General features: G+C 34.7%; 1 pseudogene; it reads left to right on the top strand.

The window, feature by feature from the left end:
• The first annotated feature begins 3730 nt into the window (after nt 1-3730).
• Nucleotides 3731-3934, top strand: LOC103255425 (annotated as a pseudogene).
• The last annotated feature ends 10979 nt before the right edge of the window (nt 3935-14913 follow it).

Raw genomic sequence — 14913 nt, 5'->3', positions numbered from 1 at the left:
GAGAAACCCTACAGTGCCTATGTCAGCCCCTGCCAACCACAGATAAGAAAAAATTGTCTACCCAAATGAGAGGGAACCAGAAAAATAATTCTGACAATATGAAAAAACAGAGTTCTCCAAAACCTCCAAAAGACCACACCAACTCCTCAGCAATGAACCCTAACCAAAATGAAATTGTTGAAATTACAAACATAAATATAAAAGGTTAATGATAAAAATTGGTTGATGAGTTTAAGGAGAAAGGTGAAAACCAACATTTAAAAATAATTTTTAAAAACTATTCAGGACATAGATGAACAGATTTTTTAAAAACCATACACATACAACCCAAATATCTGCTGCCTATAAGAGACCCACTTAACTCACCAAGACTCCTATAGACTCAAGGTAAAGGGGTGGGGGAAAATATTCCACATAAATGGAAACCAAAAGCAAGTAGAAGTAGCCATTCTCATATTACATAAAATAGACTTTAGCTTAGCAACAGTTAAAAAAAAAAAAAAAGACAAACATGGCTATTACACAATGATACAGGGATCAATCCAAAGAGAAAGCATAGCAATTTAAAAAAAATATATATGCACCTAACACCAGAGCCCCCAGATTTATAAAATAAATTCTACTAGACCTACAAAAAAAAAGAGAGAGAGATAGAGAGCAATTCATTAATAGAAGACTTCAACACTTTATTGACAGCAATAGACAGATCATCAAGGCAAAAATATCAACCAAGAAATAATAGCATTAAACAGAACTCTAGAGGAAATGGAACAAACAGACATCTAGAGAACATTTCATCCCCAAACTACAGAATACACATTTTTTTCATCAGCACATCAAACATTCTCCAAGATAGACCATATGATAGGCCACAAAGGAAGTCTCAATAAATTTAAAAAAAAAAAAAAAATCGTAACAAGTACCACCTCAGACCACAGTGGAATAAACTAGAAATTAACTAATTCAAGAAAAACTTGTGAAACCAAACAAAGATATGGAAGTTAAACAATTTGCTCCTGAATGACTCTTTGGTCAAAAATAAAATCAAGATAGAAATTTTAAAATTCCTTAAGTGAATAAAAACAATGAAACAAGTTATTAATACCTCTGGGACACAGCCAAAGTTGTGCTCAGAGGAAAATTTATAGTGCTTAAGGCCTACATTAAGGAGACTGAAAGATCACATATCAACAACCTAACTGACATCACACCTCAAGGAACTAGAAAAACAGGAACAAACCAAACTCAAAGCTGCAGAGGAAAAGAAATAATGAAGATCAGAGCAGAACTAAATGAAATTGAAATTTAAAAAAAATACAAAGGATCAATGAAACAAAAAAATGGTTCTTTGAAAAGATTAAACAAAATTGATAGACCATTAGCTAGATTAATTAAGAAATGAAGAGAGAAGACTCAAAAATGATTTTTAAAAAAGACATCACAACTGAGATGATGGAAATTCAAAAGATCAATCAAAAATGATTTTAAAAAAAGACATCACAACTCAGATGATGGAAATTCAAAGATCACCCAAGACTAATATGAACACCTCTCTGTGCAAACAACTAGACAATCTAGAGGAAATGGATAAATTCTTGGAAACATATAACTCCCCACCTTGAATCAGGAAGAAACAGAAACCATGAACAGACAAATAATGAGTAGCAAGATTGAAACAGTAACTAAAAGTCTCCCAACAAAAAAGGGTCCAAGACCTGATGAGCTCACAGCTGAATTCTACCAGACTTTCAAAGAAGAACTGGTACCAATTTGACTGAAGCTATTTTACAAGATTGAGGAAGAGGAAATCCTTTCTAACTCATTCTACAAGGCCAGTATCACTCTGATACCAAAGTCAGGAAAAACTATAATAACCAAAAAAGAAAATTACAGCCAATATCCCTGATGAACATAGATGCAAAAATCCTCAACAAAGTATTAGCAAACTGAACACAACATCACATGAAAAAAAAAACCCACAGCCAAGTGCATTTTATCCAAGAAATGCAAAGGTGGTCCAACATACACAAATCAACAAACATGATCCACTACATAAACAGAGTGAAAACAAAAATCATATGATCATTTTCATAGATGCAGAAGAAACATTTGATAAAATCCAGCATGTCTTCAAGATAAGCATCCTCAGCAAAATAGGAATAAAGGGAATATTACTCAAAATTGCAAAAGCTATACACAACAAACTCACAGCCAATGTCACTCTGAATAGAGAAAAGTTGAACACGTTTCCCCTCAGAACTGAAACAAGGCAAAGATGCTCAATTTCACCACTACTATTCAATATAGTACTGGAAGTCCTAGCCGGAGTAATCAGGGAAGAAAAAGAAATAAAAGGTACCGAAGTTGAAAAAGAAGAAATCAAACTATTTCTGTATACTGACAATATGATCACATACTCAGAGAACCCTAAAGACTCCTCCAAAACTTGATAAATTAATACAGTAAAGTTTCAGAATAAAAAAAAATCAGCACACACAAATCAGTAGTGCTACTAACTGACACTAGTAGCCATCAAGCTGAGATCCAAATAAAGAACTCAATTTTACTTACAATAGCTGCCAAAAAAGCTAAAATACCTAGGAATATATTTAAGGAATATATTTAAGGAGATGAAAGATCTCTAAAAGAAGAACTACAAAATTCTGATGAAAGAAATTGCACAGGACACAAGCAAATGGAAAAACATCTCATGCTCATGTATTGGAAGAATCCATATTATTAAAATGACCATATTAACCACATTATCCAAAGTAATCTATGAATTCAATGCAATCCCTATCAAACTACCAGCATCATTTTTTTTTTTTTTACAGAATTAGAAAAAACAATCCTAAAATTCATATGGAACCAAAAAAGAGCCAGAATAGCCAGAGCAATCCTAAGCAAAAAGAACAAAAATGAAGGCATCGCATTACCTGAAATCAAATTATACTACAAGGCTGTAGTAACCAAAACAGCATAGTACTGGTACAAGAGCAGTCACATGGACCAATGGAACAGAATAGAGAATCTAGAAATAAAACTGAATACCTATAACCAATCAATTTTTGACAAAGCACACGAAAACATACACTGGGACACCCTATTCAACAAATGGTGCCGGGAAAATTGGATAGCTACATGCAAAAAAAATGAAACTTGATCCCTGTCTCTACCCATATACAAATATTAACACAAGATGGTTTAAAAACTTAAATGACAGACCTGAAACCATAAAAACCCTAGAAGAAAACCTAGGAAAAACTCTTATGGACATCAGCCTTGGCAAGGAATTTATGGATAAAATCCTGAAATCAAATGCAACTACAACAAAAACAAGTGAGATTTAATTAAACTAAAAACCTTCAGAAGCAAATGAAATAATCAACAGAGCAAACAGACAACCTACAAGAGTGGGAGAAGATACTTGCAAACTATACATCTGACAAAAGACGAATATCAGTAACTACAAAGAACTCATACAAATCAGCAAGAAAAAAGCAAATAACCCCATTAACAAATAAGCAAATGACATTTCTCTAAAGAAGATATACAAATGGCCAACAAACATATGAAAAAATGCTCAACATCACTCCTCATAAGGGAAACACAAATTACACATCATCAGGGAAACGCAAATTAAAACCACAATGAGATTCCACCTTACACCAGTCAGAACGGTCATTATTAAAAAATCAAAAAACAGTCTTTTGGTTCCTGAGCTGCAACCATGGCAGTTGGCAAGAATAAGCACCTTATGAAAGGTGGAAAAAAGGGAGCTGAGAAGAAAGTGGTTGCCCCACTTTTGAAGAAAGATATGAAAGCACCTGCTATGTCCAATATAGGAAATATCGGCAAAGCATTAGTCACCAGGACTCAAGGAACCAAAATTGCATCTGATGGCCCTGCCTCAAGGATCATGTATTTGAAGTGAGGCTTGCCAACCTGCAGATAGATGTATAGTTCAAGGTGATGACTGAAGATGTTCAGGGCAAACACTGTCTGACTAACTTATGGCACGGGCCTTATCTGTGACAAAATGTGCTCCATGGTCCAAAATGGCAGACCATGACTGAAGGAAACGTTGCTTCCTCTGTTCTGTGTTGGTTTTACTATCAAAATGCAACAATCAGATGTGAAAGACCTCTCACACTCAGCACCAACAGGTCTGCCAGGTCCAGAGAAGATGACAGAAATCATGATCCAAGAAGTGCAGACAAATGACTTGAAAGAAGTGGTCAATAAATTTATTCCGGACAGCAATGGAAAAGACATAGAAAAGGTTTACCAATCTATTTAACTTCTTCATGATTTCTTTGTTAGAAAAGTAAAAATGCTGAAGCAGTCCAAGTTTGAATTGGGAAAACTCACAGAGCTGCATGGTGAAGGTAGTAGTTTTGGAAAAGCTACCAGGGACAAGACAGGTGCTAACGTTGAATGAGCTGATGGATATGAAACATCAGTCCAGGAATCTGTTTAAAATTCAGGTCTTTAATAGTGAAAAATAAAAAATCTTATTTGTGGAAGAAAAAAATAAAGAAACTCCACTACTATCTACCCTAAGGAACAGAGGTCATTATATTAAAAAAGACACCTGCACCTTTGTGTTCATCGCAGCACAATTCACAATTGCAAAGGTGTGGAATCAACCTAAGTGCCCAACAACCCATCGGTGGATAATGAAACTGTGGTACATATACACCGTTGGATACTACACAACCATAAAAAAGAATGAAATCATGCCCTTTGCTGCAACATGATGGAGCTGGAGACCGTCATCCTAAGTAAATTGACTCAGAAACAGAAAACCAAACACCACAAGTTTTCACTCATATATGGGAGCTAAATGGTCACAAAGACAGAAATAATAGACACTGGGGACACAAATAAGGGGAGAGGAGGGTGGTTAGGCTTCAGAAACTTCCTATGGGGCACAATGTTCACTATCTGGGGAATGGGCCACCTGAGACCCAATCCCCACCATTACACAATATGTCAGCATAATGAATATGGGTGTGTAACCCGATTCTAAAATAAAAATAATAAAAAAAGAAACAATTACCGTAACTAAACTTTATTCTTCCACACTTACTTTGTGTTATGTTTTGATGAACAAAAGTTCTTAATTTCAGGATTTTCACAGCTACTGGATATTTTTTCTTTACGTTCTTCACTTTTTATGACATATTTAAAATATTCTTTCCTATTCTTAGGTGATAAAGATTTATCCTAAATGTTCTTATTTTAAACCTTGATCCATTCATAATAAAAACTCACAGAAATTAGTGATTAAGGGGAATAAGCTCAAGTTGTTAAAGAGCATCTACAAAAAAAACTAAAGCTAACATAGTATTTACTGGTGAAATACTGAATGCTTTTGCTCTAAGATCAAGAACAAGGCAAGAATGTCTGTTCCCACTACTCTTATTCAACAGTATAAGTTCTAGTCACTGTAAAACATCAAGAAAAAATTTAAAGCATAAAAGCCATGCAGACTGGAAAGAAAGAAACAAAAGAAAAATTAAATAAAAATAAAAGGAAGAAACACAAAAAGGTACATACTAAAGGAAGAAAAATTTAAAAAGGAAGCAATTGTACAGATGGCACAATTGCTAACAGAAAACCCCAAGAAATGTGAAAAAAAAAAAAATACCCCTTGAACTAATAAATGAGGTCTGCAAGTCTCAGGATACAAGACCATACAAAGATCAATCACATTTCTTTATATCATCAATTAACATGTGGAACCCAAAATTTAAAACAATACCATTAACAATCACTAAAAAGAAAATGAAACACTTAGATATAAACTTAACAAAACATGTATAGACTCTGTATACTGAAAATTACAAAGTGCTGAAAAAAAATCAAACAATACTTAAGCAAATGGAGAAGCATACCATGTTTATGAATTGGAAGACTCAACATAGCAAATATATCAATTTTCCCAAAATGTATGGTCTTAATGCAATTTATACCAAAACCCCAGCAAAGTTTTCTGTAGACATAAAAGGAGCTTATTTTAAAATTAATATGGAAAGACACAGGCCTCAGAGTGGCTTAAACAATCTTGAAAATAAGAAAGTAAGAGAGAGTTACTCTACCTTATATAAACATATACTACATAGGTGTTAGACACTAGATAACTACTAAGAGAATATAGTATTAGCAAAGGGATGGATACATAAATCAATGTAACAGAATAGAGAACCAAGAAATAGACCTATACAAACATGCCCAAATGATTTTTGACAAAGGTACAAAAGCAATGGAGGAAGGGTAATCTTTTCCACAAATAGTACCAGAACATTTGTACTGGAATTGGCAGCAAAACAAACCAGCTTCAACCTAAATCTCACATTTTATACAAAATTAACTTAAAACGGAAATGAAAAATGAAAAACTATACAACTTAGGAAAAAACTCTTTGGAATTCCTCTGCAGAAGATCATCCCTTATAAACAGGGATGAAAATATAGTCTACTAATGGGAAAAAATATTTTCAAACAATATATCTGATGAAGAGCTAGTATCTAGTACATATAGAAAAAACTCTTACTTAGCAGTAAAAAAAAAAAAAAAAAAATACACACTACAGTCAGAAAACAGGCAAAAGACAAGAACACATATGTCACCAGAAGATATATAGATAGCATATAAGCATGTGAAAAAAATGTTCAAAATCATAAACCACTAGGGAGATGCAAATTAAAACCACAATTATCATTTATAATAGCCAACAACTACAAAGCACACAGATTTATTTCAACTGGTGAATCATTAAGCAAACTGTAGTACATCCCTATATGGCATACCCTTCAGCAATAAAAAGGGAGGGGAAAAAAAACTATTGAATCATACAACAACCTGCCTGAATCTTGAGGGAATTATGCTGAGAAAAAAGCCAATTCTAAAAGGTTACATAGTATATGATTTTATTTGCATAACATTCTTGGAATGACAAAATTCTAGAAATGGAGAACAGGTTAGCGGTCACTAGAAGCTAGAGGAGAGATGGGAGTGCAGGGGAGGGAAGTACACGTGGCTCTAAAAGGGCATGAGGAGAGATTTCTGTGGTGATAGAACTATTCTTTATCTTCATATCTTCACTATATACCAACGTCAAAGCCCAGGCTGTGATACTGTACTACATTGTTGTAAGAAGTTACCACTCGGAAAGTCAGTTCTTACATGGGCTCTGTATTATTTCTTACAATCACATGTAAATCTTCAATTGTCCCAAAATACATAAAACATTTTTACTTTCATATTTCAGTTTTTAAAAATATGGAATTAAATTATGTGCATGATGCGAGAATGGATTTAATTTCATTTCCCCCCTAGAAACCACCTTTGAGCAGTCCTTCCTTTCCTCATCAATTGTAATACCAACTCTGCTGTATCATTTCTGTGTATGTTGGTGTTGTTTCTGGGCTCTTTGTTCTGTTCTGTGGGTCTGTCAGCTCCGTTGGCAATACCACAGTGACTAAATCACTGTACCTTCACAGTAAGTATCAGTATTTCATCTAGCAAGATCTCTCTTCCACCTCTGCCTTATTCTTTGTCTTCAGGGGTTTGTGACCCATTATAATTCTCAATAAATTTAAAAGTCAGCCTATCAAGTTCCAGGAAAGTCCTATTAGGCAAAAATTATATTCTTACTATATTATCTTACTATCCATTAAACATTTACCTTAATAATTTCAATTTACTTAAGTAATATTTAATATTTGTATACAGTGTTAGCATTTTTCATAAAGATTGTATTTTTCATTAGATGTATCCCTAAGAAAAGTAATACATTTAAACTGCCTATATAAAATGTATCCTTTTTAGAAAAATAAAACTTTCTGTGTATTGTTAGTATATAGAAATAGGCAAACAATCTTATTAACTATTTAATAAGAATTTGCAGAATATGTTGAATTTTCTCTCAGTAATTATAGTTTGGTTTTTCCTATTCAATCCTTATACCTTTTACTCTGTTTTCTCATACTATATTGCTGGCTAGGAACACTGATGAATAGAGTGTTAATAGAAAATATTTTAATTTAGTTCCTAATTTTAAAGGAAATTTACTTAATGTCTTAACACTGAGCATGTTTGTACTTTATCAAGTCATGGAACTTATTCCTAATTTGAATGAAACTTTTATTTTTAGCTAAAAGTAAATACTTCTAGCAAATGCTTTTTACCCATCTATTGAGAGGATCATATAATCATTCTCCATTAATCTGCTAACATGATGGGCTAATACATTTTCTAATGTTTAACCAAACTTACGCTTTAGGAATAAACTTATTTTTGAGTTCTATTTGGTAATGCTTTGTTTAAAATTTTCTTGTGTCTATTTTCATAAATAACTCTGGCCTGTAATTTTCCTTTCTTATATTGCCCTGTTTGGTTTTAGTATCAACAGTAACTATTTTATAAAGTGAGTTAGAGTAATCCTTCTCTTCCTATCTTCTGAAAGTGTTTGTGTAAGGGTGGAATTATTAGGTCCTTCAACAACCAGTGAAAACTCACCTGCAAACTATTTGGAACTGGTCCTTTATCAGTAAGGTTTTTAAACACTAATTAATTTTTGATAGATAAAAGACAATTCAGATTTTCTCTTTCTTCCCAAGTTTCAATAATCCAGTTTTCTAGGATTTTATCATTTCATTAAGTTGTCAAATTTTTGGTCTTAAAATTGTTCATTACTTATGATACAATTTTAGAATATGTACAGTTTTGTGGGGAATTAAAATTTGTACTGCTACAAGGGACTTGAACAGTAGCGTATTTTGTTTTAAAGTCTGCAGTGTCTTATATTACTAAAGCTACACTAGCTTACTTTTGGTTTGTATGCTCTTCATATATCATTTTATGCCTATTTAGTCAACCTAAGTTAAGTGTGTCTCTTGAAAATAGAAAATTGCAAAATGTATTCTATTTTTGTCTTTTAACTGAAGAATGTGCTGCATTTGCATGAATTGGGATTATTGATGCTTTAACTGACTTTAGCTCTTATGTAGTGCCTGCTTTATATCCTACTATAAAAATATTCCACTTTGCCTTGTTTGAGATTGATTGAGATTGTTTTCTCACACTCAGTTATTCTTTGTTGACTAGTTTGGAAGGTACATACTCTATCTTTTTACTATGCTTTTCCTCCAGAAATTTTAATGTGCATATTTAACTTAATAAAATTAAAATGTGATCAATACCTATCCAATTATCCCCTATCAATTTATATGCCAGATATTTCCAAACTGTCTTGGCTCCTGATATTCTTTGTGTCTCAGTAATTTTTTCACAGTGACCACAGGCAAAATGGAAAACTTTCAGCTTTGTTTATTAAGTAATTTTGTTTAACTTAATAAGTAATTAAGTGAAAGCATCTTAGTATGTATTTATGCCTAAATAACTGAGAAGTCACTTTACAAAGTAATAGGCAGGCCTGGCTCGGTGGCTTAGCCTGTAATGCCAGCACTTTGGGAGCCCAAGGCAAGTGGATTGCCTGAGCCTGTGGGTCTGAGACAAGCCTAGACAAACTTGGCAACTCCTCATCTCTACAATAAATAAATAAATAAATTAGACAGGTGTGGTAGCACATGCCAGTAGTTCTAGCTACTTAGAGGGCTGAGGCAGAAGGATTGGCAGAACCCAGCAGGTCAACGCTGGGGTAGCCATGAGTGTGCCACTACACTCCAGCCTGGGCAACAGAGTTAGACTTCAACTCAAAAAAAAAATAGTAATAGACGTAAATTAAAACAAAAAGTAATATCTTTACTTCAATTTTCACAACTATTACTTTCTAATAGCATATGTGCACATGTTAGGCACTAAACAATGTCTTAAATATCGGAATTAAACTGGATACCTTCATTCATATTTTTTATTTATTTATTTATTATTTTTTAAATGTGGGGTACAATTCAGGGTCAGGTATCTACATTGTCATTATGCAGGTACCCTTCTTGATGAGGTGTGCCCCCTCCCCATTCATATTTCTTATTTCATACTGGTCTTCTCCTGATACTTGCTCTTTTTTTATAGCCACAACTACACGAAAATTCAGTTTGATAAAGATGTTATTAAAAGGAATGCGATGTGATTCAGTGTTGAAGCTGTGAACTATCTTGATCTAGCATTCTGTGCTGTGTCCAACAGATGTTGTTGTGTTTCACTAGAAAACATAAACATCCTTCAGTGCGCCTGTGTGTTCACTGGGATGTTATGGGTTCCTCAGTATAGTGTGGGAACCACAGTTACATGCAATTGTGTTCAGCATTTTGAATCTTTCTTTTTATAATTTGGATATTAAGCATTATCAATACTGTTTTTCAAAACTATTTTTAGTTTACTAGATGTTTATTATAATTTTTTATCATCATTAAAAAAAAATCTTAGGCCTTCCTTCAGTGGTTGTATTCCCTCTTCCTATAGAATGTTCTTTAGAATTTCCTTAGTCATCTGTCAATAGTAAATTCTCTTGGTTTTTAAATTTCTTAAAGTTACTTTATTTCACTTTCATTCCAAGAGAGAGTTATGATGGCTATACATTTCTAAGCTGACAGTTATTTTCTGTTGACACATTGATAACATTTTTCCCACAATCTTCTGATTTTCACTGTTGCTTTCAAAAAGTCAGCCATAAGTCTAATTATCAGTGTTTCATAGTTAATCTGTATTTTTCCTCTAGCTGATTTAAAAGTCTTCTATCTTTGGCTTTCTGCAGTTTAATCACCATCAGTCTAGACCTGAACTGCTTTTTATTTAATCTATCTATTTTTTTTATCTTTTTAGAGACGAGGTCTCACTATGTTGCCTAGGGTGGTCTTTAACTCCTGGGCTCAAGCAATCCTCATGTCTCAGCCTCCTGAAGTGTTGGTGTTATAGGCGTGAGTCACAGTGGCTGGCTTTTATTTATTTATTTATATTTTTTGTAGATTTTATTTCATCTATTTATTCTTCAGGACTTCCTGAATCTGAGGAATTATGTTTCCAGAAGTTTTGGAAAATCCCTAACCATGTTCAAATATTGCCTCTACCTACTCTCTCTCTATTGTGTCTAATTAGATATATGTATGCATATATTAGCTATATAGTAGACAAGATCACTCTATATGTCTCTGCATCTCTTATATTTCCTGTCTCTCTGCGTTGAATACTAATTAATTTATTCAAATTTATGTATCAGCTCATGAACTCTCTCCTCTACTGTGTCTAATCTACTATTTAATTTGTCCACCCTGTAGTTGTATTTTATTCAGAGATAATTTGCATTTTATTTTTCCAGCTGCTCAAAGGTACCACCAAAATAGAATCACATTAAATTAAATTTTCTAGTTGGTGATTTTTGAGTCCCTGAGTAGAATTAATTCCTGCTCTGTATGCAGGACAATAGGTTTATGACTAGGACATGTCATGGGAGATTTTCTCTTTATATTTTTCCTGCAAGACCCAAAGTCAAAACAGGGTAGAACCTCTATTGTTCCTTTCTCCAGACTTTAGTGCAGATTTAAAATTTTATTTTCTGTTTTGTTTTTCACCTAGTTCATACTTTGAGAATGCTGACTTTTGATATCCTAGTTTTTTTCTGAAGTTTCTCAATCAGATACAGTGGCTCATACTGGTAATCCCAGTGCTTTGGGAGACCAAGGCAGGAGGATCACTTGAAGCCAGAAATTTGAGACCAGCCTGGGAAACATAGGAAGACCCTGTTTTTATTTTAAAAGTAGAAGAAGAAGGAGAAATTTCTATTTTATTTCATCTCTCTTCTAGTGTGGGCTTCAAGATTTCTGTTTCATCCCCATTTCTTATGGCTCATAAAGTCCAAATTCTAATCAAAAGGTATTAGCAAATGCTGATTCTAGTGCATTCTACTCATTTTTGTTCTAATCATTTTTGTGCCAGCAGGATTTCTCTGGTTATGTAGTCCTCCATATCGTCAGAAACAGAAGTACTTCAGATATCACTATATCCTCTTGAAAGTACATTTTGAGTCTTAATTTGGTACTCCAACTTTTTCCAAGATTAATTAGCCCAGGAAACAAGAAAAATAACAACTATTAAATAAAGACAAAATACAATAAAATCCAGTAAAAAATAAACGTGATTTATGAACTTTAAAGTCAGGATATTAGAAGTCCAGACTTACATCTTTAATTTGATCCTTCTTGGCAGTGGGGGCTTTAATTAAATTATCCCAGAACGAAATTTACAAACTTTGTTGCAAGGAAGCATTTCTTTCCTTTCCAGCACAGGGTGTGCAAAGCCCTGAGAAAGGAACCTTTCCAAGAGGTGGCCAGCAGGGTGATTGTGTGTGCTGTCTTCACTTAGCAAGAACCAAATAACGCCTTCATTCTTTGGAGCTTTCCAGTTGCCCAGTGGGAACACTGTGAGTTTTGATGAGTCCTGAGAACAGGTCAGGAGGTTGTAAAAGTATCATCTTTCTGACTGGATTTAGTGTTCTTTTCGCCAGAGACTTTAGGCAAGATTTGGGTGTCCAGTCTAAGAAGTAGAAGCTATCTACATTATTTAATGAAATAGTTCTTGATCCTCTTCAGAAGTCATTCAAGTAAACATTTTTCTCATAATGTTCATTTGTTGATCAAGAAATCATCACTTAAATGTGGATCACTGCCAACCATTCTATTTTTTTTTCTCCAGAAACTGAAGTAAGAAGAGTATAGGAAGGAAAAACCAGTTGGACAAAAATATAGCGTAGCAAAAGAAAATGTATGTGAACTCTCTGAGAGGGCAGAGTTTTCTAAATGACATCTCAGGGTTAGACAGTGTAAACAACATGAATGTAAAGAAAGGACAGGGTGAGTTTGAGAGGATAGTAGTTGGCACCTGCCTGTTATTTAGGGGTCAATTTGCATGCTCTGGTTCATCTCAACTGTATTGAGACCCAGTGAAATAAGTCTTCTTTTCTTTTTTCTTTTGAGTAGGAGTCTCAGTCTGTTTTCGAGGCTGGAGGGCAGTGGCACACTCACTGGCCACCCCAGCATCGACCTGCTGGGCTCCGGTGATCCTTCCACCTCAGCCTTCCAAGTAACCAGAACTACAGGCATATGCTACCAAACCCAGCTAATTTTTTTTTTAAATTTATTGTAGAGATGAGGTCTCACCAAGTTGCCAGAGCTGGTCTCGAACCCAAGGACTCAGGCAATCCACTTGCCTCAGCCTCCCAAAGTGCTGGGATTACAGGCTGAGTCACTGACCCCAGTCAGGTTTTCTATTATCTCTATTGTATATATGAAGACACAGATTTGAGGAGGTAATATGATTTGACTAATAAGTAGAGAGGAAACGTGTCTATCTGGCAGCAGAGCCTACAATCTTTCCACCACTCTATGCTGCCTCCAAACTGTTCAGCACAACATCCCACTATAATAAGATTCTAGTGTTCCTGATCTGAGTGTAACACAGACATAAGGAGAAAGTCACTGGGGACACAGAATATTCCAAATGACTGACATTAGCAATTTGTCACTTCTTCTGTTGGTGCAAGGTGCTGCCTAAGAAAATCATGTACAGTAAGAAACAAAGCAATATTTTACAGAGGCCTTCCTCTCTGTCTCCTTGATGGTAGTGTGTTGTAAACTCTATTGAAATTAAATCTCCTTTGGGATCTAATAGCGACAAGGCATCTTCTTATCTGGTGTAGTAATGCTTTTTCCCTTAGTAAGTCCATAGATATACGAAGGATAGAAGGATGTAACAAAGCGTTAACATCTGCTTCCTTAATAACTTCTTCTTTAATAAAATCATGCCTGCCAAATATGTTTGAGATTCATTATCATCTTGACACAGTATGATACAAGTTTACCGGGAGAGATTTTCGGCATCAGGAAACCACAGAGGAAATGAAATGGTGGCACACACAATATCTAAACAGCCACAAAGCAGGAGAGCAGTTGATAAATGTGACGGTTACTCAGTCCTCTACCATGAGGAAGCAATATTGTTTGCTTGCTTTATGTCAACCATCAAAAGAACCATAACCAAGAGGCAATCAAGCGACAGTCCTGTGGTCACAGAAAGATCATGGACACTGCATACTGCATCCTCCTTGTATCTGATGCATTATTCAAAAAATTTTCTCAGGTTCAAAAAACAACAGAACTGTGATAATAATTAACATATTTCTAAGACTTAAAAGCACCAAGATGATAATTAACATATTCCTAAGACTTAAAATCACTAAAATTCAATAAATTCTGTTTGCATTCTACATTTTGGTTTGGTTTTCATGGGAATTTGTGTTGATAGGAAAATATTTTGCTTGTTGCAGGCAGATGCATGTTTGCTCCAGGGCAGGCGATAAGGAGAACTATTTTAGGAAGGAGCCTGTGTGACCAGGCATGGAGGAGATAATATTAATAAGCATAAGCAGGGTCGCTGAAAACTTTGTGGGCAAGTGACCCTTTAGATATGCCAAGAGATTTATCAGCGAGAAAGGGTTGAGTCATGTGTATATAATTTTGGCTTGAATTACTTGGGGTGTGGGGAAGAAGGACAGGGATGGTAACATATAGAAACTCAAACTGAGGGACATGAACGCAGTCACGAGTTAAGCCTGAGCCTCTCTCAGGCACCTTTGTTTTCCCAGATGTGTTGGCACATAATTTTAATCATGTGTCATCAACCTGCCATATAGACACACTTTTTAGCGTGGATATTCGTAGCCCTACCACATCTCAGTGGAGCAATTAGAAAAAATGGTTCCTGCCTCTGCCTTGCTTGAGGATCCTGGGAAGCACTACCTTTGAATTATAGCCGTGTGATGTGTCCCTCTATTTATATCTATGCTTCATTTTCTGGACCTGACACCTGACAGTACCACTCTGCTTTGGACATTTTCCATTTGTTTACAATGAAGATGTTCCTTAAAGTTGAGTCATGTGATAAAATACACAT

This window comes from Carlito syrichta, unplaced genomic scaffold (assembly GCF_000164805.1).
Source record: "Carlito syrichta isolate Samal-C Ts95f unplaced genomic scaffold, Tarsius_syrichta-2.0.1 Scaffold288120, whole genome shotgun sequence".
NCBI lineage: Eukaryota > Metazoa > Chordata > Mammalia > Primates > Tarsiidae > Carlito > Carlito syrichta.
This window is presented reverse-complemented; position numbering and strand designations above follow the sequence as displayed.